Consider the following 27,998-nt stretch of genomic DNA (forward strand, 5'->3'; position numbering starts at 1 on the left):
AGAATTTACTCTTAGTAACTTTCAAATATACCATACAGCATTGTTAACCATAGTAATCATATTGTACATCACCAGCACATGTTTATCTAAGTGGAAGTTTGTATGTTTTGAACACCTTTTCCCAATTCCCCCATCCCCTGCCCCCTGCTTCTGGCAACTGCGAATCTGATCTCATTCTATGAGTTTGGGTTTTTTTGGTTTTGTTTTTTTTAGGTTTTACACATATGTGAGATCATACAGTATTTGTCTTTCTCTTACTTATGTCACTCAGCATAATGCTCTCTATTTCCATCCATGTTGTCACAAATGTCAAGATTTCCTTTTTTATGGCTGAATAAAGTATTTCATTGTGTGTGTGTTTATGTGTGTGTATACATCTATGTGTGTGTGTATATATATATGTATGTGTGTGTGTGTGTGTGTGTGTATCTCACACATACTTTATCCACTTATCTGTGAGTGGACACTGAAGATGTTTCCAATCTTGGCTGTTGTAAATAATGCTGCAATCTACATGGAGGTGCAGGCAGTGATTTCTTTTCCTTTGGACACATCCCAGAAGTGGGGTTGGTAGGTCATACGGCATTTCTACTTTTAATATTTTTGAGGAGCATCCATGCTGTTCTCAGTAGAGACTGCACCAGCTTACATTCTCACCAGTTTTGCACAAGGCTCTGTCTCCTTGCCATCATTTGTGTCGCTTGTATTTTTGATGGTAGCCGTTCTTACAGGCACGAGATAATGCCTCACTGTGGTTTTGACTTTCATTTCCTTAATGATTAGAGATGTTGAGCACCTCTGTAATGTATCTGTTAGCCATGTGAATATTTCCTTTGGAAAAATGTCTGTTCTGGTCTTTTGCCCATTTTTGAATTGGATTATTTGGGGTTTTTTGCTGTTGAGTTGTTAGTTTCTTACATATTTTGGATACTAACCCCTTATCAGATGTATTACTTTCAAATATGTCCTCCTACTCTGTAGGTTGCCTTTTCATTTTGTTTATCATTTGTTTTGCTGTGTGGAAGGTTTTTTTTAGGCTGGTATAACCCAACACAGTTTTGTTGTTTTTTTTTTTTTTAATTTTGTTTCTCATGCTTTATCATTTCCTAAAATCATTGCCCAGACCCATGTCAAGAAGCTTTTCACCTATTTTCTTCTAGGAATTTTATGATTTTATGTCTTGGTTTTGAGCCTTTAATCCATTTTGAATTAATTGAGTGGAAGAAGGATAGGAGTCTAATTTCGCTCTCTTACATATGAATATCCAATTTTTCTCCAGCACCGTTTATTGAAGAGAATGCCCTTTCTCCACTGAGCATTCTTGACTCCTTTGTCAAATATTGGTTAACTGTATATGCATGAGTTTATTTCTGGGCTCTTGATTCTGTTCCATTGGTCTAAGTGTCTATGTTTTTTACATAGCTTTATAATATAGCATGGAATCAGGACATGTGATGCCTTTAGCATTGACTTCTAAGGATTGATGTGGCTATTTCAGATTTTCTGTGGATCCATATGAATTTTATGATTATTTTTCTACTTCTGTAAAAATTGTTATTAGGACATTGGTAGGATATATCATTAATGAATAGAGGGCTTTGAATATTATGGACACCCTGACACCTATTAACCTATAAACACACAGTATCCTTCCATTTGTTTGTATTGTCTTCAATTTTTTTCATCAAAGTCTTGTAGTTTTCAGTGTAGAGATATTTCACCTCCTTAAATTTATTCCTAAATATTATTGTGTTAGGTGCTATCGTGAGTGAGATTATTTTCGTTACTTCTCTTTAAGATAATTACTGTTTAATGTATAGAAATGCTACTGATTTTTGTATGTTGATTTTGTATCCTGCAACTTTACTGAATTCATTGAGTAGATCTAACAGGGTTTTTTGGGTGGTCTTTAGGATTTTCTATACATAAAATAATGTATCTGCAAATAGAGAGAGTTTTACTTCTTCCTTTTCAATTCTGATGTCTTTAATTCAGTTCTCCCTCCCTTCCTCCCTCCTTTCCTCTCCCTTCTCCCTCCCTTCCTTCCTTCCTTCCTTCCCTCCTTCCTTCTTTCTCTGATTGCTCTGACTAGGACTTCCAATACCATGATGAACAGGAGTGCTAAGAGTGGGCAACCTTGCCTAGTTTCTGATCTTACAGGGAAAGTTTTCAGCCTTTCACCTTTGAGTATAATGTAAGCTGTGGGCTTGCCATATGTGACCTTTACTACATTGAAGTATATTTCTTCTATACCTCATTTGTTGAGTTTTTCTTATGAAAGGATGTTGTGTTTAACCAAATGCTTTTTCTGTGTGTGTTGAAGTAATCATGATTTTTATATTTCATTCTATTACTGTGGCGGATCACATTTATTCCTTTGCGTATGTTGAACCACTCTTGTGTCCCAGATGTGAATCCTGCTTGGTTGCGGTGTATGATCCTTTTAAAGGTGTGGCCTAATTCGGCTTGCTAGTATTTTGTTGAGAATTTTTGCATCTATATTCATCAGACATAGTGGTCTGTAGTTTTCTTTTCTTTCTTTTCTCATCTGGCTTTAGTATCAGGGTAATGCTGGCCTGGTAAATTGAGTTTAGCAGTGTTCCTTCTCAAACTCTTCCAAAAAGTTGAAGAAGGATTGGCGTTCATTCTTATTTAAATGTTTGGTAAAATTCTCCACTGATGCCACCTAGCCCTAGGCTTTTATTTGTTGAAAGCTGGTTTTATGTTTGTTTGTTTGCTTTTCTTTTATTACTACCCAAACTCCTTATGGGTCTGTTTAGATTTGCTGTTTCTTCCCAGTGCAGTCTCTGTAGGTTGTAATTTCTAGAACTGTATCCATTTCTTCTAGGTTGTGCAGCTTGCTGGCCTACAGATGTTCAGAGCACCTCTTGTGATCCTTTCTATTTCTCCCCCTTTCATTTACAATTTTGTTAATTTGGGGCTTTTCTTCTTTCCTTGTAAGGCTAGCTAAAGGTCTGTCAATTTTGTTTATCTTTTCAAAGAACTAACGCAGTTTGCAAAAATCTTTTCTGTTTTCCTGTTCTCTCTTTATTTCTGCTCCAGTATTTGTTATTTCCTTCCTTCTAACTTTGGGCTTACTTTGTTCTTCTTTTTCTAGTTCCTTGAGGTGTACACTTAAGTTGTTTATTGGAGATACATTTATTTCACAGATGCATTTATAGCTACGAATGTCTCTTAGAACTGGTGTTTATGCATCCCCTAAGTTCTGGTATGTTTCCATTTTTGTTTCTCTTAAGATACTTCTACCTTTTCCTTTTACTGTTAGATCTTGGGGTTGTTTAGGAAGAGTGCTGTTTAATCTCCATGTATTTATACATTTTCCATTTTCCCTCCTGTTACTGATTTCTAGTTTCTGGTCAGAGAAGACACCTGGTATGATTTCTAGTTTATTCAATTTACTAAAAGACATGTCTTGTTGTCTAACATATGATCTATCCTAGAAAATGTACCCTCTATATTTGAGAAAAAAATGTGTATTCTGGTGTTATCAGAATGTTTTTATGCATCTGTTAGGTCCCTTTTGTCTGTAGCGTTGTTCACATTCTCTGTTTCCTTACTGATTCCCTGTCTGGATGATCTGTCCATTGTTGAGAGTGGGGCATTAATGTCCACAACTATTGTTGTATTATTGTTTTCCTTTTAGTTCTGTTGGTATAGCTTGATATATTTTGGTGCTCCAATATTGGGTCCATTAATATTTACAATTATTATATCTACTTGACAGTTTGACCCTTTATAATTGTATAATGAGCTGCTTTGTCTCTTTTTTCCATTATTAGCTTAAAGTTTGTTTTTTTCCTGATATAAGCATGGCTACTCCTGCTTTTTGTTACTACTTGTTTCAAATGCCTTTTTTTAAAGTTCCTTTACTGTCAGTATATGTGTGTCTTTGAAGGTAGAGTAAATCTTTTGTAGGCAGCATATTGTTGCATCTTGCTTTTAATTCATTCAGTCATTATATAGCTTTTGATTGGAGAATTTAATCCATTTATGTTTAAAGTAATTATTGAGACATAGGACTTATTATTTGCCATTTTTTAAATGTTTTCTATTTTAGATCCCTTGTTACCTTTTATCCTGCTGTTTTCTTTTGTGATTTGATGCCTTTTTTTTTTTTTTAAACTATGCTTTGACTTCTTTATCATGATCTTTTGTGCATCAGCTACAGGGTTTTATTTTGTGGTTACCATAAGGCTTACATACAATATCTTAAACTGTAATGCCCTGTTTTAAGCTGGTAACAGCTTAATTTCAATAGCATTCCTAAACTTTACACTTTTAGTTCCCCCCTCCCATTTTAGTTTACATATTTTATATGTATATCCAATGACAGATTATTATAGTTCTGATTATATTTAATACATTTGTTTTTACTTTTAAAGTAGAATTCTAAGTGAATTACATGCCACCATTTGTATATTAGAGCATCTGACTTTGACTATGTATTTACCATTACCAGTGAGTTTTATACTACCTTCATATGTTTTTTAATAATGTTAATAAGTATCTTTTTACTTCCACTCAAAGAACTCCCTTTAGCATGTCTTTTATGGTGTCTAATTATGTTGGCTCTTCTTTCTTAGAAAAAATTGTTATCTGTCTTTTATTTCTGAAGGACAGCTTTGCCGGGTATGTAATTCTTGGGTGACAACCTGTTTTCTTTCAATATTTTGAGTATAAAATCCCATTCTCTCCTCACCTGAAAAGTTTCTGTTGAGAAATCTGCTGGTAATTTTATGGGGTTTCTTTGTATGAAACTTGTCTCATTACACTTGCTGCTTTCAGAACTATTTTTTTACTTTGCCTTTTGACAATTCAGTTATAATGTGTGCTGTTACTTTATTCATGTTCAACTTATTTGGGGTCCTTTGGGCCTAATGGCTCTGGATGCCTGTTTCTCTCCACATGCTTGGGAAATTTTCAGATCTTGCTTTAGGTAGACTTTGCCTCTTTCTGTTCTCCTTCTGGGATTCCCATGACGCATTTATTGTTTTGTTTGATGGTTTCCCTTAAGTCCTATAAACTTTCTCCAGTCTTTTTTATCCTCTTCCCTTTATACTCCTCTGACTAGATAATTCCAAATGCCCTAGTCTTCTAGATCACTGATGATTTCTTCTGCATGATGGAGTCTGCTGTCAAAGATCTCTAGTGAATTCTTCAGTTCAGTAGTTGTATTCTTCATCTCTATGATTTATGTTTGGGATTTTTTTTTGATGGTTTATATATCTTTGTTGAACTTTCTATTTTGTTGATGCATTTTCCTAATTTCTTTTTGTTGTCTGCCTGCTATTCTTATAGTCCTTAAACTTTAAGAGGGTTATTCTGAAAATTTTATCTAACAGTTCATAAATATTCACTTCTTTAGAGTCAATTATTGGAGCTTTACTAGTTTCCTTGGATGGTGTCGTGTTAACCTGATTTTTCATTATCACAGATTCTTTACGTTGGTATTTGTACATTTGAGTAAGTCTTCCCTTCTTCCAGACTTTGCACTTTCACTTTGGCAGAGATAGTTCTTCCTAGTCAGCTCAGCTTGGAGTTCTGGACAGGTCAGCTGGTAGCATCCTTGGGCAGTGGGGCTTACTATCTGGGTCTGTCTGGGGGCAAGGCCACTGTCGAAGCTCTGAAGCTGGGTGTGTGTTGCTACTGGCTGAGAACATTTGGATAGAACTGTTGGCTTGGTCCCCTGTCCCAGTACAGCTGTAGGATGGGCTCTGGACTGGCCTGGATTCTCTGGTCAGGCTTTCTAGATGGTGAGAACTGGGTCCTATACTCAGCAGACAGCAGGGCTATGAATTAGCTTCCCTGCCCAGGTGGAGTGACAGAGTGGGCAGCCACATCAGCACAGCTGGGTGTTAAAGGACCCATGTAAGGCAGGACTGCACACTGAATTCCCTGGTTGGAAGGCGCCACTGGCTTTGCTCTGCAGATGGGGAGAGGCACTGACCATGCTCTCGGTTCAAGTTCTACTGTATGAAAAGCCATACGATGGGCTACAGAGCTTCCCATGTGCTCTGGTCAGATTCTGTGGTAAGGCAGGCTGAAGGCTATTTTCAGCAGTGTTGGGAGTTGGAATCAGTTTCCCTACCTGTGCAGGATCACCATACAGGCCCCAAGGCTATGGGGTCCTTGTTTGGGACCAAATTAGGCAGAACTATGTACCTAGTTCCCTGGCCTGACAGGCTACCGCCCTGACTATGCAGATCAGCAAGCCCAGTAGCTGGACTCCACTGGAATCGGGGTCACTGGATGAGCCACAGATTCCAGGTAACTCCTGGTTAGGCTTCCTGGTTAGGCGGGCTGGAGGATGTGTTCAGTGGGTGAGGCTCTCAATTAGATTCCCTGCCCAGGCAGGGCCACAGAATAGGCCCCAGGGCCTGGCAAGGCTCTTTGGGGACCAAGTCAGGCAGGACTGTGTACCAAGCCCTCTGGCCAGACGGGGCCACTAACTTGGCTGTCATATGGGCAGAGCCACTGGCCATGCTCTCCACTAAGGTGCTACTGGGCTAAGAAGCTTGCCGTGTGCTCTGGTCAGACATCCTGGTTGGGCAGGGATGGGAGCGACACTCAGCAGTAGGAGAGGAAGTGGACTGGCTGAACCAGCTTCAAGGCCAACACCGCTTATTATTTGGGTTTTTGAACCAGGCAGACCAACTCCTTGATGAGTTCCCTGCTCACACTGGGCCACCATTGGGTCTGCAGATGAGCAGTGCCTCTGGGATACATACTTGGGCACCACTGCCATATGCACTTGGTCTGCCAAGACCTGAGCGCTGGTTGCTGTCAGCCTCACTCTCCTTTTCCATTGCTGCCTGATCTCCAGCATTCAGGTTTCTCATATTCCCCCATAATCCATATGAAGTGACATCTGGGCCTTCTGAGAAGCAGCCCGCAGCGCTGGGGGAGCTGGATGCCTGCCTTGGGCTGTCTCGTGCCACTGGAGGAACTGCAGGCTTGGAGGGGAGGTTAGCGCCCTCTCGGTGTGGAGCTGCACCAGTCCTGGGGAGGGGCGATGCTCACAGCGTGGAGCGGTTCCCCTTACTCATCTAACGTTGCCCATCTCATTCTCGGGGGTACAGGGGCATGCTTCAGCCTCACCTCCGTGTTCTAGGATTTTTACACTAGCTAGTGTTAGTCTTCTCACAGATTTTCTAAAATCAAGAACAACTTTGTCACCATCTTGATGACGTCACTCTGCCTCTGTTCTTTGTGCAGAACATGTTCCCTAGTCTCTCCACCAGGGACATTGTTTCTTACTCTTCAAGACTCAACTCAGATGTTGTCTCCTCCAAGAAGCTACCCTGAGGTCTGCCTCACACAGCCAGCTCTCTCTCTGGGCTCCATGTGTTCTCTCTCAGAACTTCCCATTCTCTCTGTGAGTCTGTGTCTCTCAGCAGATTTGGGTGATTTACAAGGAAGAGGACTGTATTTTGTTCATGTTTAAGCAGTCCCCTAGTGCCTGGAACTGACTGCACCATGAATAAGTGTTAACCGCTAACAATGACAGTAATGACAACAGTGACAGTTATCTAGGTGCAATGAACTGGTAGACCTAGAGGCTTAAGTCTCAGACTTTGAGAGAGGTGCTTCTTTTTTTTCTGATGCTGTGGTCATATCAGGGCACCCTGTGCTCTGAGTGTGGGTCAGGTCATGTCACAACAGGTAGGTGATCGTCAGCAGTATGACAGGGTTTCTCTGTGCAGACCACACGTCATAAATGACACAGGCCTGTCTCAGATCCTGTTACTCTCAGCCACTAGTCCCTCCAGAAACCGGCATGGCCCTTCTGCGTGAACTCAAGATCCCGAGGGGATTTCTCAGGCTCCGAACAAGGGACCAGCTATGCTGGGGCTGCGGTGGCCATGAATGGCTTTTGTGGCTGAGGAAATGTGGAAGGTGAAATTCTGAGCAATTCAGGCATTGTGGCTGCAGTCCCCGAGGGTATTGTAGAAATTTCACAAGACCCTGTTTCTTTTTCCCCTTTCAGGGGCTGGAAGGGAAAGGAGGGGAGACGGGAGAGGCATGTTCTTGGTTCATGAAACAGATGCTTTGTTTTGTTGTGTTTTTATCATTACTCACAAAAACTGGTAAAAACAAGCTGAAGTACCCTTGGGCAATAGAAAAGAAATGGCTTTTAGTGTGAGTCAGGCTTGGGTTTGAATCCCAGCTCTGCCACTTAGAGTTTGTGTGAGTTGGGGGAAGATTACATAACTCGGACAAGCCTCCATTTCTTCCTTTGTAAACTGGGCATAACACATCCCTCGAGGATCTGGTATCGTCTCTGTATTTAATAACAAGCAGGAGGGGAGAAAGTAACCAGCAGGAGAGGGTCTTCGTGGCTCATGTTCACCGTAGAGCATGTGTCCTAGGTGAGGCTGACCCTGGCTCCACCCCCCCCCCCATTCCTTCACCTAAAATGGATTTTGCCATCTTTGGAAACAGAATCATAAAAGAGAAAAACGCTTTCCTGAGGAATCCTGCTTTCAAGGACTCTAAAGCAAGCCAGTGGACCATGCTGCAAATGCTAGGATTCGGTTCTGTTTGAGTCTTCCTCCAGGTGACTGAAGACATTTACTCACGTGAAAGAGGCTTCCAGGGACCTGGGAGAAGCCCTGCAGTGGGAGTTCGGACATTTGAGTTACGATCTCAGACGTCTGCCTACCCACTGGATGGCCCTGGGGGAAAAGCAGCAATGATGTCCCTACAGTTTCAGGGAAGTAGCGCTGTTGACAAAGTGCTCTGCCAGCAACACAAAGTCACCTTCGCAGGTGTGGCGCTTCTGTTAGGCCCTGGGAGGTGTACCAGTTGTATCGGCCTGTGCGGTTCCACTTTACCTTTCCAGAGTCTCTAAGAGGTGTCTTCACCTATGTTTATCCCCGTTAATATAAAAGCTTTTTCACTTCAGAGAGGTTAAGTGAAAAGTTATACAACCAGTAAGGGACTGAATGAGGATTTGAACCCCCAGAACTGCTATTCCACCCTGCGGGGCTCCCTGGACCTTAGGAGTGGAGTAATCAGACATAGCAAATAAAACTAGATGATACCTAGTTACATCTGCATTTCAGATAAACAACATTTTTTTTTAGTATAAGTATTTTAATATATCTCCAATATTACTTATACTTAGAAATATTTGTTATTTATCTTAAATGTGAATTTAGCTGGGCATACGCATCTTATTTGGCAGCCCCCCTAAGGAGGCTCATGTCACATGAGCAGGGGAGACGTGGAGCACGTGGAGCTTTTCCCGAGGCACCTAAGGTTGTTCTCATGGAAATGCGCCCCTTAGAAATAGTAAACACTGTCTTCCGTGATAGAAGCTGCAAGAATTTTAGAAAAATTTAGGGGAAGGAAATCTCCAGAGGCGATTTAGAGTATGTTTTCTAGATAAACTTGATATGAGTCTAAATACTCCTTGAGCAAGAATTCCAAGTCGACGACTGACATACACAGTGGTCAGAAAACCCAGCTGGGTGAGCCCAGATGCACCCAGCAGCTCGCACTCCGACGCTCACAGGTCTCCCTTGGAAGCCACGGCAAGGACCGGATGTGGGGGCCAATACTTACTGAACCCCTACTATGGCAGTGCTGTGAGGTGTGATAACCCAGTTACCGATGGACATACGGAGACAGAGAAGTGACCGCCACGTCTTATGAGTGGTAGAGCCGACGCTGACGCAGGTCTCCCTGAATCCTCCACCAGCACCATGCTGTGCGGTTCGTGGGGATCCAGGGGCGCTACACCCTGACGATTGGGATATTATTGACATTTGTTGAGTAGTGCCATGCAACCAAATTCAGACTGGTTTCTTTTTTGTAGTCGTGCTGCCTGAATGCTCCTCTCTCTGTTCATCTGTACCTGTCCTGACTCATCCTTCAGGGCCTGTCTCAAACTCTATGCTTGATGCCTTCAGTGGGATGTAGCCTGACCTTCGTACCCCGGAGTTTCCTCTGGCTCAGTTTCCAGTGGTCTACAGATCTGGCCTCTGGTAGCAGCTGGGCACTTCCTCTCCCACTGCGTCCTCTGCTAGTGGTCTTCCACACCGACTGGAGAGGACACAGAGCGCAGTGGTTGAGAACACAGGCTCGGGGGTCCCTCTCCTCACTCCACCACTTACTGCCTGTGAGGTCTTGGGCAAATGGCATAAAATCTCTGCCTCAGTTACCTCTTCTTTACTATAGAGCAGATAATAAAAAATATCTACCTCAAGGGGTTGTCATGAGGAGCAAGTGAGTTGATGTGCATAAATCACTTAGAACAATGCCTGGCACAGAGCCAAGTGCTCAATACATGTTATGTGAATACTGTGAAAGCTGTGACATCTGTCATGGTGGAACTTTCTAGATGCCAAGCCCAGAGCTGAGAAGCACACATGCATCATGTCATTTTATCCTCACAACCACCTTACAGGGGGGTACAAGTCGCATTCACACAGTGATGGAGTAGGGAGGCAAACCCTGGCTCACCGTGGAGACTGTATTTGCAGTTCTAACCTTTCTACTCTCGTCCCATACTTTCTTCTCCTTCTTACAGTTTCTTGAAGGTACTTCCACATGGTGGTTGACTTGAGCTACATTATTTCCTCTATTTACATAATCCACGAGGAGATAGAAACATTTTCTCCCTTCACAGAATGGAACGCTACCAAGTCAAAACCGTCTTTGTGTGTATGTGCACGTAGAAGGATGTGTAGAGCAGGGTTGAGTGAGGTCATTTAAGAGTGGGTGTTTAAGAGTTAGTTTGACCCACCTTTCAACCTGTGAGATGCCTTTCATGTGCAATGACATGACCCCTCCAGGCCTCAGATTCCTCCTTGAGTCATGAGGGTATCAATATAAAATAATTAGTTGTGGATGTGTCTTGTATATTCAAATATTTTATTTCATCTGTCCCTTTAGTCCTTGAAATAATTTTTTAATTAGCATATCATTTTACTAACCTCAAGCGGAAGTGGAGTAGGGTGCAAACTCAAGGAAAGTCTTCATGATGGGGGCCGTGCATTAATGCCCACATCTCTGTTGGCCTCAGAACACATTGCACCAACAAATCATTCCTCTTGAGCAAGCAAATCATTCTTCAGCTGATGTGTGTAATCATTAGAGGTGCCCACCTCCATCCCTAGCCTCCAAGAGACCCTAGACAGAAACCACTGCGAATGAACAGGGGGAAGTCTTTTCTAAAAGCCCTGAATAGGGTTTGTCTCAGCCACAGGTGAACAAATGAAATGAAACACTCCAGTCCGAGACCCACGCTGGTAGCCTCAGAAAGATACTGAGTCTTCACAGACCAGCAAAGAAAAGATCAAAGTTGATGAAAAATTATGCGTGGCATTCGAAGACACAACATGAGACATAGCATCCTTCTTGGGGTATACCCAGGGATTCCAAGTCCTAACTGTTCGGCCCCGGGCAAGTTTGTCCACTCCTTTGAACCTCGGCGTCTGTATCTATGAATCTGTGAAAGTCATCCCGCGCAGGATTGAGAGGAGTGCAAACTGAAGTCACAGATGTCACAGTGCCTGGTATGACTGCTTCCGACCAATCGTGTTATTTCGTTAGGGAACCTGTTTTCCCAAGTATCAATCTCACCCTGATTCATAGCACACATATTTCTGATTTGGGGAAGTAATGATTCTTTTATCAATCCGGTAACTTCTGTGGCCATTGAAATTCAAAGACTCTTGTCCTCTGCTATTTAATGACATTGATGTGCTGGGTTTCCCCTTCTCACCCACTCCTAGCTCAGTTATCGGAGTGAAAAGATGGAGCTAGAGCTATAAAAATATGATTGCATTGCTGCTGCAACTTCCCAAACTCAGATGGTTATAACCTGATGCAGGGCATTCCAATTTTAACTGTCGACTGCTGTTTTTATTTCATAAAGCCACTAAAAACATCCTGTACTGCTTTTATATACATCACTACCTTTATGGCTTTTGTGTCATAATAAAAGGTGGTTCGTTGGAAGCTGAAGGTTTTTTTTTTTTTTCAGCAGAAAAATAGCCAACTTGGCTATTAAGACATTTCTGTCTAGTTTCTCTGCCTTCTAACTGTCCCACGCAGACTATTTTTCCCAAAAAGCTATTTATAAGGCACTGCCCTGTTCAACCTTCAAAGGCTCCCCATTACATTGGTTTTGGAAGGCCCTAGGTCCTTAGCCTGGCTGTGAAAGATGTCTAGCATCTGGCCTCGTAACTCACCCATATAAAACAAAACACCTAGATGGCGCTTCCTTTTTGAGCGCTCGTGACTTTAGACACAAAGTGCTTTCACCACCGTTTCTGGGAAGCCCTTCTGCCTTGCTTCTTTCTGTCTGTTGACTTCTTATCAATAAAAATCCAGCTTGCTAACCAACCTTTCCAGGAATTCCTCCCTGGGATTTCTCACTCTCCTAACCCTTAGCAGCACTCACCCCTCCCTCTCTTCTGTCACCAGCACCATATTCTGCCCAGGCTTTGGTTGTTGCCTTGTATTGTCACGTGTGGGACTCTCCAAATCTAGATCCAAAGTTCCCTGAGATTAGGAGATAGGCCTTCTAGCTTTCTCCTGCGCTGTGCCCGTGCCGCGTGCGATGATCGCGAGGAAAGGAACAGTCTCTAGGAGGAAACTCATCAGACCCCTCCTTTTACAGAGGTTAAACGACTCGGCCCCAGGCCCATGGAAGTTCACGGCAAACCACCTGAAGCCCAGTACAGGGTGCTTCCCAGGAATGAGGAAGAGAGAGCTCGACAGGCGGGCGAATGGATGGGACAGCTGGATACATGCATGTGTACACTGTGAGTAGACACCTGTCAATTCTTTGATTCAAGGGTGTGGGGGAAAGCGTGATAGTAGAGAGATGACAACTAATGTGTGCATTTGGTAGAGATGGCAGTTCCTTTCTAGTCCCCCCAGACTGAGCAAAGGATATCCCAACAGGCCTCAGGGGAAAGACAGGTCTCTGGGCAGCATTGTAACTGGTTGGTTCTAAAGGTACATTTTTGATCTAAAGGTGCATTTTGGATTCCCCTACTGTATCCTCCCCCTGGTCAGTGTTCTCCCTCCCGCTTCAGGGTCTTTGCCATTCAAATCCCAGACCCACTTCACTATCACAATCGGCTCCAAGGACTGATGCACAATTAGTGATTTATATGGTGATGTGTCCATCATAGTGGGCTGCATTTATATCATGGTGGCATCTCAGAAAATTACCTATCTAGGCACCTCTCACATGGACAGATCACCCGACAGGTGACTATCTGGACTCTGAGAATAAGCATCTAGGTGGCAGAACTGATAACCAACCCAAGAAGGCCTCTTCAGACAATTCTGATTCCTATTCAGTCCCTTGTCAAATAAGTTTAGTCACTTTGTTCAGTTTGTCAACAAACACTTGTTCATATTGGATGGTGTCGTTGATGCAAGGTGACACAGGGAGATTATGACAGAGACACGGCCCCTTGTCATAAAGGCACTTGCAGTCTAGGTAAAAGGTCATTCCATGTAATCCCCTCCTCCTGCAAAATCTTGTATCAAACTGAACATTTTGATTGTCATTGAACAATCAGCCTTATGAGAATCTGAAAAACAATTCTTTCCTCCTATCTCTAACCATCTCAGTGCCCTCCAGTTCTTGCTCATATGCCATTATCTGAGTTTCTCCACATTCCTGGTCCCCATCTTGGACTGCTTCTCACTCCTAGGGAGTTAAGAGAATTACCAGTAAAAGAGCCATGTATGCAAATTCAGCCCTTGATATCGACAGAAACTCCTCAGTCCAGCAGTCCCTTATCACAAAGTAGGTTAGGTGAATTCGGACCAAAGACAGATCAGTAATCCCCAGCACTGGATTATCAAAGTCATCATGAACCAAGAAACCATCCATAGTGGATAGCTCTCCATCTCCAGGATAGCCCACTGCTGAGGGGAATAACTTCAGTGTCCATGACCTTAAACATCTCAAACCACCTCCTCAGCATGGGTTTCACATGGGCTTACCTGGCTTGGCCTGTTCAAAAAATTCCCCAAATGCCCCTGATATAGTAGAACCTTCAGGAGGGGATTTCATTTTGGTCCAAATACAGGTTTTTCTTCAACCACATACACTCAAGTGATGGTGTTCCCATAATAGGTGACTGTAACTTTTAATGAGAAAACGTAATACTTGTTACCCTCACATTCATCTTCTTGCATCCTGCACATGTAACACATAAATAGCACTTTACAGGAGATTAAAATAAGACATAGGCTGGAGACCAGCCTGTGTGTGCTTCCCTGTTAGCAGTATTAGGAGTCGGAATGACTCACGTATCCAACAGATTCTACTGCGCCTGGCTCCCAGCTTGATGATGTCGTACCGAGATGAGGAAGGTGCATCCTAGCAGATATGATCTGGTCCGAGTAAAGGCAGTCTTCTGCCCCACCCCCCACCATGTTTAAGAAAAGCCATGGGATTTCAGCGTTAACACCAAAGGGGAAATGTCTAGGAGAGGCTCACCTTGCAGTTTCTCACACCAATGCTTTTGTCACCATCACATTGACCCCTAGAAGTCCTCTGATATCCCCAGTATGGACACTGGCTTCTTTTCATGTGGTACAAGTGAAAAACAGAAAGGTCATTAAGGTGAGCTTTTATTAAAGGTTCACAGTTTAACAAGGAGGATATCATCCCATCATAACTTAGAACTTGCGGTCTGCAGTCATGCAGATCTGAGATGCCACCACCAAGATTTTGGCTTGGTCAACTTTTATTTCTGTGACCTGGGACAAGTCATTTAGCCTTTCTCTATCAAAACATCTTCACATTAAAATTAAGGATTATAGTATTGACCACACGGGGCTGTTGTAAGGATTTAGTGAGAACAATAGAGTATGCTAGGTGCCAAAAGGATTGTCCATAATTAAACGTAGGACCACGCCAATCTGGCTTACGTGTAAGGTCTGCTCTCCAGACTTCCCCATATTCGTTAGTCTATTTTTATACTGTACGTATCATCCAAGCACCAAACTTTTAAGAACACACCTTAAAATCCAGACTCAAAAAAGAATGACACAGTTGCCCTTCTCATCTCTTAAAATGCAAACTTTATTTGCTTCGCATTTTCTCTCCCAAGTATTAAACATATGGTATTTCATCTGCCTCCATGAAATTTTAAAGCAGATACAGATGTTCTTCTCTACTAAGTGTTGGATTTAGAGTCAGAAGACCCGGCTGTGAATTCTGCCTCCTCCACTGACTTAACAGTGGGATCTGAAGCAGCTGGCGCCATCTCTCTGAGCCTTGGTATAACATAAGGGAATGACAATGATGTGGCAGTGGTGGTGAGACGAGGATCTCTCCCTCACAGACTTGTTAGGAGGGCTGTATGAACTCTCCTGGGATAATGGTTGCAGTGTTTAAAGTGTAAAGTCCACGTTTGTCTTACTGTTTATGATGGGGGAACCAAGGCTCATGGCGTGGAGAAGCGGCTCAAGGTCACCCACAGTCAGACTGTGCCCACAAATGTCAAACTAGGACACTCCCAGTGGAATGATCACCTGTCATTACAACCTGTGCAACCTCAGGACGTTGTTAGGCTTTGGTCCAAATCTGGTACAGCTTCAAGACGAAGCTTCCACATGCCTTCTGGATCAGATCTGAGATGCCGTCAACAACGGGGACTAAGACAGCGGCCAGGCCCTCGCAGCTTATAGCTTATCACAGTCTGGGAGAGGTAGAGTGACCTTGATGACAGTCTAGTTTCAAGGCTTCCAAGGCTTCCTTATTACAATCAGGAGGCTGCTGAGCCTTGGAGCGGCTACATAGCTCGTCACCATCTCATCTGGGAAAGAGGAAAAGGTAGAATGTGAGCTCAGAGTTTCCAGATCCCCCGGGTGATGCTGGCTCATGTTAACTCTCTGACATAGGTAATTCTTTCAAATAGGTTTGCCCTGTGACTCCGTAAGATAGTCTGCTTACGGGATTAGATGGGCTTTAAAGAGTTAATCCACCCTCTTCATCCCTACTTCCATAGCATACTCACGGGCAAGAGGAGCTCCCCTCACCTTCACATCTGTATGGTTTCCACGTGATGGACAGACACCCCTCCACAAAAGAACAATACGTCAGCTTTTAACTTAATTAACACCCTATCTTAATTAAGGCTCCTCTGGCTCGCTAAAATAAATTGGGGGATTTATCGAAAAGCTCCTGGGGTGTCTTGCAAAACTGATGCAACAGCCGAAGCCTGGCAAAGGAGATAACCAGAGAGGCTCCAGGGGGTTCCTTAATAGAAGCTGCAGGCCAGAAACCTGGGCTCTCGAGCTGTGCTGTCCAGTACAAGAGATACTAGCTTTTAAATTTAAAAATACTTTAACTCAATTAAAAACCTGAGCTCCTCAGTCACAGTGGCCACACTTCAGATGCTCGGCGCCCATGTGTGGCTAGTGGCTACTGCGCTGGACAGCGCAGGCTGCAGAACGGGCCCACCCCGAGACAGCTGTGCAGCGGGGCCCTGCTCGAGGCTACACAACACGGTGGCTGCGTCCCCAAGGCTCCCAGACTGTGCGTCACCATACTCTCATCTTCTGGAGGGAGAATTTGATTGGCCAGGGTTGGGCTGTGTCTGTATGCTGGAACAGTCCACTGTGACCAGGGGGGACAGGGCCACATAGCACAGGCCTGGCCGGCCACCTCGACTGAAGTCCTTCCCAGCATCATCAAATGAGGCGTCGTCTTCACACTGCTATCCTGTGTAGTGCCCCCCCGGAACTTCCTGCTCACCCCTCACGGCAGCCTGGGCTGATGCAGTGGAGACTCTGGGAGGCAGATTCAGGGTTACAACCCACTTCCTGTGTCTTGATTGTTACATTCATAATGCCTTCTCTGCACACGCCTCTTTGAAAAACCTAAATTATTAAGAAAGGTATTTATTTTCTCATTCATTTTAGATAACATTCTTGAAACCATCCTAATAAACAACGGCCCTCTTTTAAAAAGTCCCACTGGGAGTGTTAACAGGAACAAAAGACGGAACAGTACACCACTTTTATGTCTCCTCATCTCAAGGCATCACCCAGCACATCAGGGGCTGTGTACGCCGAAGGGATGATTTTAAACCCAGAGAACCCTCTGAGTGCAGGATGCGTTTTTTAGAACACAGGTTCAGAGGAGGGACAGAGAGGCGTCATTTAGGCTCTTTTGTCCCTTCTATGAAAAGCACCTGCACTGATAACAAAGAAACTGAATGTGCAAAACTAATTATTGGAGCCATTTTTAATTAACCTGGCCAGCTAGTGTAGTCCCTGGGACGTTTGTTCCATAGGCGTTTTCCCTTCGGGATGAAATCATCACTGGTTTTGGTCCTCACTGGATCCGTGTGGACTGAGCGTCATCAAGTCCTCAGTACTGAGTGGGTGTGTGAGCACATCTAGGTCGGTAAGCAGGCTGCAGGGTTTAGTTTCTCCCACTGCTTATGGTTTCTCCTTGAGTTTGTCTCCCCATAGAGTTCCTTTTTTAGGTTTCCCACAGAACCCTCAGGTCTTGTATCTCAGCGTGTCTAAACTCCATATGTACTCTGGCTCAAAGACACCCTGAGCCCAGGAGCTGCAATGCGTCACCTTCCCCGCCCCCAGTGGCAGTTCTGAGGGTGCACACAGGTCTGAAAACCTTCTAAGGCAGCCGTGCTCAGCCTTGACTGCACGTTACAATTGCCTGAGAAGCTTGTAGAAAAGACCAAGTCTAGCTGTACTCCAGAGCAATTAAATCAGAACACCCAAGGGTGGGACCAGCATCAGTGATGTTTATAGCTCCCCTGGTGACTGCGAAGGGTCTTTGAGTGGCAGGTTAATGGACCTGGCGTTCCCAATGCAAGATGTAGGACGAGGCTGTGCGTTTCTAATTGTGCTGTCATAATGGTGATCCCAGGTGATGCTTACACCAGGCAGGAACCACATACTGTTCTCTAAGGCATAGTTCACTTTGTCCCCAATATTTGGGGGGAGCACAATAATATTTTGAGGCACAGAGGACAGTGTAGTGGAAAAGGAGTTAATCCCTGCCTTCATGGAGCTTAAATTCAAGAGGAAGTGCAGACAATAAATAAGTAAACGACTAAATTAGTGAAATCATGCAGAGCAAGTCTTGATGAAAAAATACATACTGAGTGATGAGACAGAAGGTGAGTAGAAGATGCCCTTTTCGCGTAAACAGCCAGGTGAGGATTCTGAAGCTGACACTTGAGTGAAGACCTGATGGAGGAAGGGTTGAAAAGCACAATAAAGAACGGGCAGGCCAGGGGGTAGAGGCGCCTTCCTCATCAGCTCGAGCTGCACCCCACTGGCTGAACGATGCGAGGAAGCCCACCTTTCCTTTCGCGGCCTGTTTACTCATCAAGCTTCCCTTGTAGCATTCTTTGGAAGATTACAATTTTATCAAGAATTTAGTTCACACTCTATTCACACGGAAGCTACACTTGCCTGCTGGCATCAGGTCTCCAAGAGGGAAAGAAAACAGAACTTTCCAACAGCAGTGGGTGAGCCATCCATCTTGACTAGACTTTGTAATGGAGACATATGAAGGTTGAAGTGATTTCACCGCCATCAGGAACCCCCCTGAGACACAGGATGGAAAACAGCAGAATAGAGAAGAATGAAGAGGTCAGGAGACCAGAACACGCTGTGTAGGTGTGATTTAGGGGGTGGGAGTGATGTCATCAAGATGGCAACAGAGGTGGTTCCTGAGTCATCCCTCCCTCACAGAAGAATAGCTCACATCTATTCATGGACAAGACATCACTGAGAAAGTCCTCAAACAGGGGAGAGAGGCTGAAGCACCCCAGCACCACAGAGAGCAAGGCAGACTACATCAGAAGGGTAGGAGGAACAGCTACGTGCTGACCACGTCATCCCGCCCCAGGCTGGTACTACAACACAAGAGGGCTCCCGTGGAACCTACGGTTCCTCCAGTGAGAAGAGAAGGCCCAGAGTAGACATTCAGAGCCCCCAGCATGGTGGGTGTCTTCTAGGGAGCCCCCACTCCAGTCTTGTCCACTGAGAGTCAGATTGTGATGGAGTAGAGGGGAGGAGCTTGAATGACCAGCTCTTGGATCTTGGCAGACTGAGTTCTTACCTGCATCATCATCCAAGTAGAAGACTTAACCACCAGCTTCACTCATTAGCCGAGCCAAGACAGCGTGGTGCAGTCTGAAAAGGGAGTGCAGTGGGGTACAGGTCTGCCTGATTTGGGGCATCAGTTGAAAAGCTTTACTGGCCCTTGAGCCCCTTCCACCCCCAAGGAGGGGAGGTCATTCATAGTCCTAACCAACGCGGACTGCAGCTCCCGGCCCTGCCCGACCAGGAAGCCTAAGCACCTGGAGACTGCTTGGCCCAGCAACGCCAGGGCAGAGGGCCTGGCCAGCAGTCCTGCCCCTCTGCAGACACAAGCCCAGTGACCCCGCCTGGCCGAAGAGTCTGATGGACAAGTCTGCCTGACGAGATCCCCAAATGGGAGTCCAGTCAACCTTGGGGCCTATTCTGTGGCTCGCCCTACTTCCTTGTGCAGAGGAGCTAGTCTGCAGCACTGCCCACTGCTGAATACAGCCCCCAACACTGCTGACCAGGGACGCTAACCAGAGCTCCGGGAACCTTGGTAGCATGCCCTGCAGCCCTGACTGCGGCGGCACCTGAGCAGAGAACATTGTGTCTCAGGGTCAAGACGGTGGCCCATCCTGTCCAGACAGCTTAGCAGACAGCCTTCAAAGACCTTTCTGGGGCCGATTCTGCAGCTTGACTGGGCAGGGAAGCTAAGGTCTGGTCCCACCCAAAGCTGAATACAGCCTCCAGCCCAACCCAGCAAGGAAACCTAGAGAGTTCCCAGAACTCTGCGTGGCCCACCTTGCCATTCTGATGACAGTGCCACAGGGACCCAGGCAGGGCCCTGCCCACCTGCAGAGCTCGGACAGCGGCTGTGGAGGCCAGGGGACTTGGCAGATAGCGCTGCCTAACGTGGCCTCCAAACAAGAGCCTTGCAAACCTTACACCCTGTCAAGGGCCCTGCCTGGGCAGAAAAACGAAGCTGCTGCTGTCAGTCTGCCAGCAGGCGACCTAGACAGAGCACCCAGGGAGCCCTGCAGCCCGCCTTACAGCCTCGCTCAGAGCGACACCGAATGGGAAGCAAATCCCAGGGCTGTCTCGACCTGCAGAGCAAAATGGTGGCCTTTCTGGCCAGGAAATTCAGTGCACAGCCTTGCCTGGTTCAGCTCCCCCAAACAATGGGCCAGTGCAGGCTGTGGTGTCCTTTCTGAAACCCTGTCAGGGCAGGGAAGCTAATTCACAGCCCTGCCTCCTGAGTCTAGTACCCAGTCCCAGGTGGGACGCCCGACCAGAGAGCACAGGCAGCAGCAGAGCTGCGGTGCTACCCCACGTGGGCAGGGAGCCGAACTAACCGTGGCAACACCTCCCCCCTCAGAGCTCAAGCAGAAGCCTTGCCCAGATACACCCTGGCAGCAAGCCCCGCATGCCCAAGGATGCCCAGAAAACCAAGCAAGTGGCCCGGTCAAGCCTGGAAGAGGAGACTGCTCACTCAGATGCACAGATACCCACTGTCAGAAGCCAAGGAGCACACACACGAAGGTAAACGTGGCGCCACCAAAGGAAGCGAATAAAGCTCCAATAACTGACCCTAGAGAAACGGAAGCCTAGCAACTGTCAGACAAAGAATTCAGAGTAACCCTCTTAAAAAAGTTTAACCACACACAGACAAGATGAAATTAGGAAAACAATTCATGAACAAAAGTCCCAAAGGAAATAAATACACCGAGTAAACTGCAGAATTCAACAGAGAGCTTAAACAGTAGACTCAACCATGCAGAAGAAAGAGTCAGTGATCTAGAAGACAGGGCATTTGAAATTACCCAGAGGAGCAAAAAGAAAAATGAAAGGAGCAAAGAAAGCCTATAGGACAAAGGGGACAAAATTAAAAGAAAAAAATACCCATGTTATAGGGATACCAGGAGGAGAAAATGAAAGTATATTTAAAGCAATAATGGCTGAAAACTTCCAAAACTTGAGGAAAGAAATGGACACCCAGATCCACGAGGCCTAGAAGAACCCTAAACAGGTTGAACCCCAATAGGACTACACCAAGACACATTATTGTAAGACACATTCAAAAGTCAAAGACAAAGAATTTTGAAAGCAGCAAGAGAAAAGAAGAAAGTTACACGAGAAAGAACCTCCAGAAGACTGGAGTAGCATTTCTCGATAGAAACTTTCAGGACAGGAGGAGATGGGATGATATATAGAAACACTGAAAGGAAAACCTGTTAATCAAGAATTATTCAAAAATGAAGGAGAGATAGTGACTGTCCTGAGCAAACACAAGGGGAAGGGGTTCATCACCAGTGGACCTGCCTTGCAAGAAACACTACAGCATTTCTAGGCTGGATGTAAAAGAACACTAATGAAAATTATAAAAACATAAGGTGTGGCATAAAACTTACTGGTAATGATAGATTTATAATCAAAGATAGATTTTGTAATACAATAACAAATATGCTTCACTTACAATGCTAGTTTAAAAGCTAAAAACAAATGTAGTAAAAAAATTAACCGTAACTATAATAATCTATTATTGGCTATGAAGTATTACAGTTATGTAACACTGAAATATGATGTTATAATTTTAAGATATTTTCTATAAGCCTTATGGTAACCACAAGGATAAAACCTGTAGTAATTACACAAAACAATAATCAAGTTAAAGCATACTGATACCAAAAGGCTTACAAATACTCACAAAAAAGGATAAGCAGCAATGAACAATTAACAAAATGGCAATAAGTCCTTACCTATTTATAATTACTTTAGAAATTTTACTCCATTTACTTTTTAATCAAAAGATACAGAATGGCTGAATGCATTTAAAAAAATCAAGATCCAGCAATATACTGCCTACAAGAGACTCACTATAGCTTTAAACACAGGTACAGAGTGAATGAATGAAAAAAGTTATTTCAAGCAAATAGTAATAAAAAATGGGATAGCTATACTTAGATGAAATAAACTTTAAAAATAGTAAAAGAGAAAAAGTCATTATATAATGATAAAAGCATCATTCCTTCAAGAAGATCTAACAATTGTAATATTTATGCACTCTACATTGGTGGACCTCAGTATATCAAGCAAAAACAGAACTAAAAGGAGAAATAAACAGCAATACAATAATAGCTGGGGACTTTAACAGCCTACTCTCAAGAATGGATAGATTGTCCAGACAGAGAATCAATACGGAAACAGTGGATTTGAACAATGCTATATATGAAGTGGACTTAACAGGCATACACAGAACATTCTGTCCTACAACAGCAGAATACACACATTCTTCTCAAGTGCACGTGGAACATTTTCTAGGATAGATGACAGGTTAGGCAACAAAGCAAGTCTTAGAAACTTTAAGAAGCTACAAATCACACTGAGTATCTCTGACCGAAACATCATGAACCTAAAAGTCAATAACAGGAGATAACTGGTCAACTCTTGAACATGGAAATCAGACAGCACTCTTCTGAACCGCCACTGGATCAAAAAAGAAATTAAAGGGGAAATAAAGTACCTTGAGACAAAGGAAACTGGAAACACAACATACCAAAACTTATGGGGTACAGCAAGTCCAGTTCTAAGAGGGAAGTTCGTAACAGGAAATGCCCACATTAAGAAACAAAAAGATATCAAATATTAGAGCACACATAGAGGACAGGAAAACAATAGAAAAGAACCAGCTCTTAGCTTTTATAAGCAAAACTGACAAACCTTTAACTAGACTAATCAAGGAAAAGCAAGACCCAGATCAACAAAATCATAAATGAAAAAGCAGACATTACATTTGGTACTACAGAAAGATAAAGAATTATAAGAGATGGTGATCAACTATACACCAAATTGGGTATCTTAGAAGAAACAGAAAATCTGAACAGATTACCAGTAAATATATTGAATTAGTAATTTAACAAAAACCCAACAAAGGAAAACCCAGAACCAGATGGCTTCACTGGTGAATTTTATGAAACATTTAATAAAGAATTAATGCCAAATCTACTCTTCCAAGAAATTAAATGAGAGGGAACAGTCCCAAATTCATTTTATAAGGCCAGCATTACCTGATACCAAAGCCAGAATAGATACTACAAGAAAACTGCAGGCTGATATCCCTCATGAATACAGATGTAAAAATTCTCAATAAAATACTAGCAAACCGAATTCATCAGTACCTTAAAAGGATAATTCACTGTGATCAAGTGGGATCTACCCCTAGAATGCAAGGATGATTCAATGTATATAAATCAATGTGATATATCACATAAATAGAATGAAAGCAAAAACTCACATGATCATCTCAATAGATAAACAGCTTTTGACAAAATTCAACATTCATTCATGATAAAACTCTTAATATATTTGGGCACAGAAGGAATGCACCTCCACATAAGAAAAGCCATACATTTTAGGATTTTTTTTAACTTCTGTAAAAAAAAAATAAATGCCATTGGAAACTTGATATAGGCATTGTGTTGGCTCTACAACTGGCTTTGGGTAGTCTGAACATTTTAACAGTATTAATTCTTCTGATCCATCAGTGCAGGACACCTTTCCATTTATTTGTGTTTTCTTCAATTGCTGTCAATGTTTTGTACTTTTCAGTGTAGAAATCTTTCACCTCCTTGGTTAATTTTATTCCCAAATATTTTATTGTTTCAGATACTATGTATTGTAAATGAGAACAGTTTATTTTTCAGATAATGTGTTAGTGAATAGAAATAGTACTAGTTTTTGCATGTTAATTTTGTACCCTGCAACTTTACTGGTTTTGTTGATTAGATCTAATCATTTTTTGGTGGAATCTTCAGGATTTTCTATACAGAAAAATCATGTCATCTGCAGAGACAGTTTTCATTCTTCCTTTATAATTCTGATGCCTTTACTTTTTTTTTTTTTTGGTTTAGTTCTGTCTGCTGTGTCTAGGGCTCACTATGAGTGGTGAGAGTGGGCACTGTTGTCTTGTTCCTCATCTTAGAGGAAACAAAGCAGGAGGCATCACACTTTCGGATTTTAAGCTGTATTATAAAGCTACAATAATTGAACCAATGTGGTACTGGCATTAAACAAACACACAGAACAATGGAGCAGAACTGAGAGCCCAGAAAAAAACCCATGCATGTATGGTCAACTAAACTGACCAGGGAGCAAGGAACGCTCAGTGGAGAAAAGACAGTATCGTCAATAATGGTTCTGGGAAAAAATACTTGTAAAAGAATAAAGCTATATCTCTATCCTCTACCCCTCACAAAAAATTAAAGACTTAAATGAAACACGTGAAACTATAAAACTCCTAGAAGAAAAGATAGGAAAAAAGCTCCTTGAGATGGGCCTTAGAAATGATGTTTTTAGATATTTAAAAATAAACAAGTCAGACTACATCCAGTTGCAAGGCTCCTGCACAACAAAAGAAACAATCAACAAAATGAAAAACAAGCTATAGAACTCAAAGAAATATTTGTAAATCATACATGTGGTAAAGAGTTAGTACCTAAAATATATTTTTAAAAAACTCATACAACTCAATAGGAAAAAAAATTAATTAAAAAATGAGCAAAGGGCCTGAATAGAAATTTTTCCAAAGAAGATATTCAAATGGCCAACAGGTCCATGAAACAGTGCTTAACATATTAATCAGTAGGGAAACGCAAATCAAAGCCACAATGAGATATCATTTTCACATCTGTTAGAATAGCTGTTATCAAAAAGACAAGAGATAACAAATGCTGGCCAGGATGTGGAGAGAAGGGAATCCTAGTGTGTTGGTGGGAATGTAAATTGGTAAAGCCACTATGGAAAATAGTATGGAGGTTCCTCCAAAAATTAAAACTAGAACTACCCTATGACCCAGTAATCTCACCTCTGGGTGTATTTCCAAAGGAAATGAAAACACACGTTGAAGAGATATCTGCACCCCCGTGTTCACTGTAGCATTATTTACAATAGCCAAGATGTGGAAACCACCTAAGTGCTCACTGAAAGATTAATCGTTAAAGAAATTGTGATAGAATATCTTTATCTAGATAAATATATATATACACACACACACATATAAAATATATAATGGGACGTTATTCAACCATTAAAGGAGGAAATACTGCCATTTGCAACAACATGAATTGACCTTGAGGGCATTATGCTAAGTGGAATTAGAGAAAGACAAATACTGCATGATCTCACATTTGGAATCTTTAAAAAAAACTATACATAGAAAAAGAGCTCAGATTTGGGGTTACCAGAGGTGGGGTCGGGAGATGAGGGAACTGGGTGAAGATGGTCAAAAGGTACAAACTTCCAGTTATAAGACAACTAAGTACTGGGGATGTAACGTACAACATGTTTACTGTAACTAACACTGCTATATGGTATATTTGAAAGTTGCTTAGAGAGTAAATCCTAAAAGTTCTCATCACAAGGAAAAAAACGTTTGTGTGTATGTGCGTGTCTCTATATGAGATGACAGACATTAGCTTAATTTATTATGGTAATCATTTCACAATATGTAAGTCAAGTCCTTATGCTGCACACCTTAAACTTACACAGTGTTGTATGTTAAGTATATCTCAACAAAGCTCAACAAAGAGGAAAAATTGTGGGTTGCACAACTGGGAGACACCAGAAAGACTGAAGCAGTCCAGGAGGGCTACCCAAGAGAGGTGGAGTTTCAGGTGGGCCTTACAGGGAGAGTAGGGCTGGAGCGAGAGGGTCTATGTAAGTATATATAAATGGACCAAATGATTTTGCCTATTTTTTTTTGAGAAGCTACATAAAGTCTGAAGATGACAGTACCAGACAAACTGTAACCACCTTGTCTTCAGAGTTGACAGGGTCTTATCAATTCTGCAAAATATTTTCATGCCTTAGTTCCCTCCCTGACTTCCCTTCCAGGAAGCACAGAGCCAAAATTAATACCCACTTGGAGAACACATTTGCATTAGTTTTATGTGGAATGATTTGCTTCTTTCATCCACAGCCTTAATATTATAATGATAGTATTTTTTAAATTACCCAAAGTGGGAATTCCTTGACCTTGGGTTCAAGCAGATGTAAATTTGAAAGTTCTAGCACTTTCTAGCTTTCAAGGAATAAATAAGTCTCAAGGTCACTAAGGATCTCTTTCTGCATGTAAAATGGCAAATTTTTAAGTTGCTGTTCAGTGAGTTTTTGTATCATGGTAGAAAAAAACAACATGTAGAAGCCAAGGGTTAGTTCCTGGTATGTGGTAGATGCTCCATAAATGCTCTTTCCCTTCCCTCCTGCCTCGTGTGAGTTGCCGTCTCTCCTTTCTACCCTGGTCTGAACAACACAGAGCCTGTCCTATGAATGACTGGAAAATACTCCCATATGCTCAGGCCTGACTGACGTTCCACCTCCAGCTCCCTTCCATCCCAGCCCTAGTTAAATGCTGCATAAATGATCCCCGGCCCACACACATTTCCCCCCTAACTTCCCCCCAAGTAAATAGCAGATGCCATTGTGTTCTATTAGGCCCATTAGATGTATTTAATCATCCGAGCCTCTACAGTTGCACAGCCATAAAGAAGATAGCCTTGCCGGGGTGTGGGGAACGACAGAGCTTGGCTTTGTGAGTCCTAAAATTGATGAGGGAGTTGGCACTGCCGCTGAGCCTCACAGCCTAGTGTCAGGGGAATCCCACTTCCTGATTCGGATGTTCTGTCACTTACTATATTTGAAATGTCAAAGAATATTTTACAACCCTACTTCTCCTCCTTTAACTCTCTCTGATCCCAAAAGAGACATCTTTGGTCAACAGCTGTTCATAAGTGAGGAGAGAAAAAAAAGATGCACTTAGAGTGTTCCTTTAACAGCCTAAGAGAACAGCAAGGCAGTCATGAAGCTGGGATTGTGTTTGGAACCACAGCCAGTTAGCCCAACGCATAGGAACGAGGGTTATTTCAATCCAGTTCTATGAGGATTTCTGAGTACGCGGAGTCCACCAACACCCATGCCAATGCTCCAGCTCCAGCTCCCAAGTTGACCTCATAGGTAGAAGCCACATTCAGGTGAATCAGTAACAAGGGTACAGACACCAAGCTGACACTCAGGTACTGCCCTGAGAACCTTCATTAAGTCTGAATGTTTTGAAGCATCTGTATCTGGATTTCCTTTTGTCTACTTCAGAGCATCTGTTCCAGGGTCGAATTCCTTCCTTCCTTTCTACTGAGATCTGACTCTGAGCCACCTGCCACTCTCTGCTAAGGGGTGCACAGGCCTTTAATGCTTCCAGGAGACAGCCCCATTTTGCCTCCACCCTTCCCAAGTATAGACAGGGGCCTGAAATCCAAACAGGCAGAGGTCAAAGGGCAAGTGGCAGAGTAAGCTGCTGAGTCCAGTCACTCGGGGTCCTGACTCCACTCTCAGCAGCAGCACCAGGACATATGGAGATGTGCTAACAGTCCAAGGGAAGCAGGAATGTTATTGCACACCTGTAGGTAGAGACTTTTGTACCACCATCCTAATAGGGTTTTCAACAACAGGACGGTGCTAACACCTTTTGAGAGTCCCAGGCTGAAAGCCAAGGTCACAGACCTGGGAAGTGGTGGTGCTGGCAGTTAAACCTGGATTGTCCTTGCCCTTCAAGCCTTTGCTGTGTGGCATCTTGGGACCAACGTGACTGCTAGTGAGCTGATCCACTAGAAGTGAAGTGTGATGGGAAGATGAAGGAGGGCCTTGCCTTCCTAGCATTAGAACCTAGGGCCTCCTGCATGCTAGCTAGGCCTCCACTCTACCTCTGAGCTATAGCCTCTCTCTAGCTGCCTTGGTTTCCCCAGACTCACCTTTGTCTCTCCAACTTAGGGAGTATGCTGGGTTCCTGGCTCCTCAAAAAATAAAAATCAAATTTTGTTTTTAGATACATGCAGTAAGAGTCCTGCATACCTTTATAAGTTGCTTCTTATGCTTATTAA

The 27,998-nt window shown here is 43.2% G+C and overlaps 2 long non-coding RNA genes across 3 annotated transcripts in view; one reads left to right on the top strand and one right to left on the bottom strand.

Moving 5' to 3' along the window:
• LOC116665776 overlaps positions 1-27,998 on the top strand; it is a 69,530-nt gene that overhangs the window by 25,665 nt on the left and 15,867 nt on the right. Inside the window, exon 2 of the long non-coding RNA XR_004322443.1 lies at positions 12,653-12,797. This is a non-coding gene — a long non-coding RNA (uncharacterized LOC116665776). The remainder of the gene's footprint in view (positions 1-12,652; positions 12,798-27,998) is intronic.
• LOC106729098 overlaps positions 15,085-27,998 on the bottom strand; it is a 407,792-nt gene continuing 394,878 nt past the window's right edge. For both annotated transcript variants that reach the window (XR_004322440.1, XR_001365377.2), the window contains exons 6-8: positions 18,141-18,228; positions 16,763-16,887; positions 15,085-15,821 (exon numbers count right to left, since the gene is read on the bottom strand). This is a non-coding gene — a long non-coding RNA (uncharacterized LOC106729098). The remainder of the gene's footprint in view (positions 15,822-16,762; positions 16,888-18,140; positions 18,229-27,998) is intronic.

This window comes from Camelus ferus, chromosome 9 (genome assembly GCF_009834535.1).
Source record: "Camelus ferus isolate YT-003-E chromosome 9, BCGSAC_Cfer_1.0, whole genome shotgun sequence".
Taxonomy (NCBI): Eukaryota; Metazoa; Chordata; class Mammalia; order Artiodactyla; family Camelidae; genus Camelus; species Camelus ferus.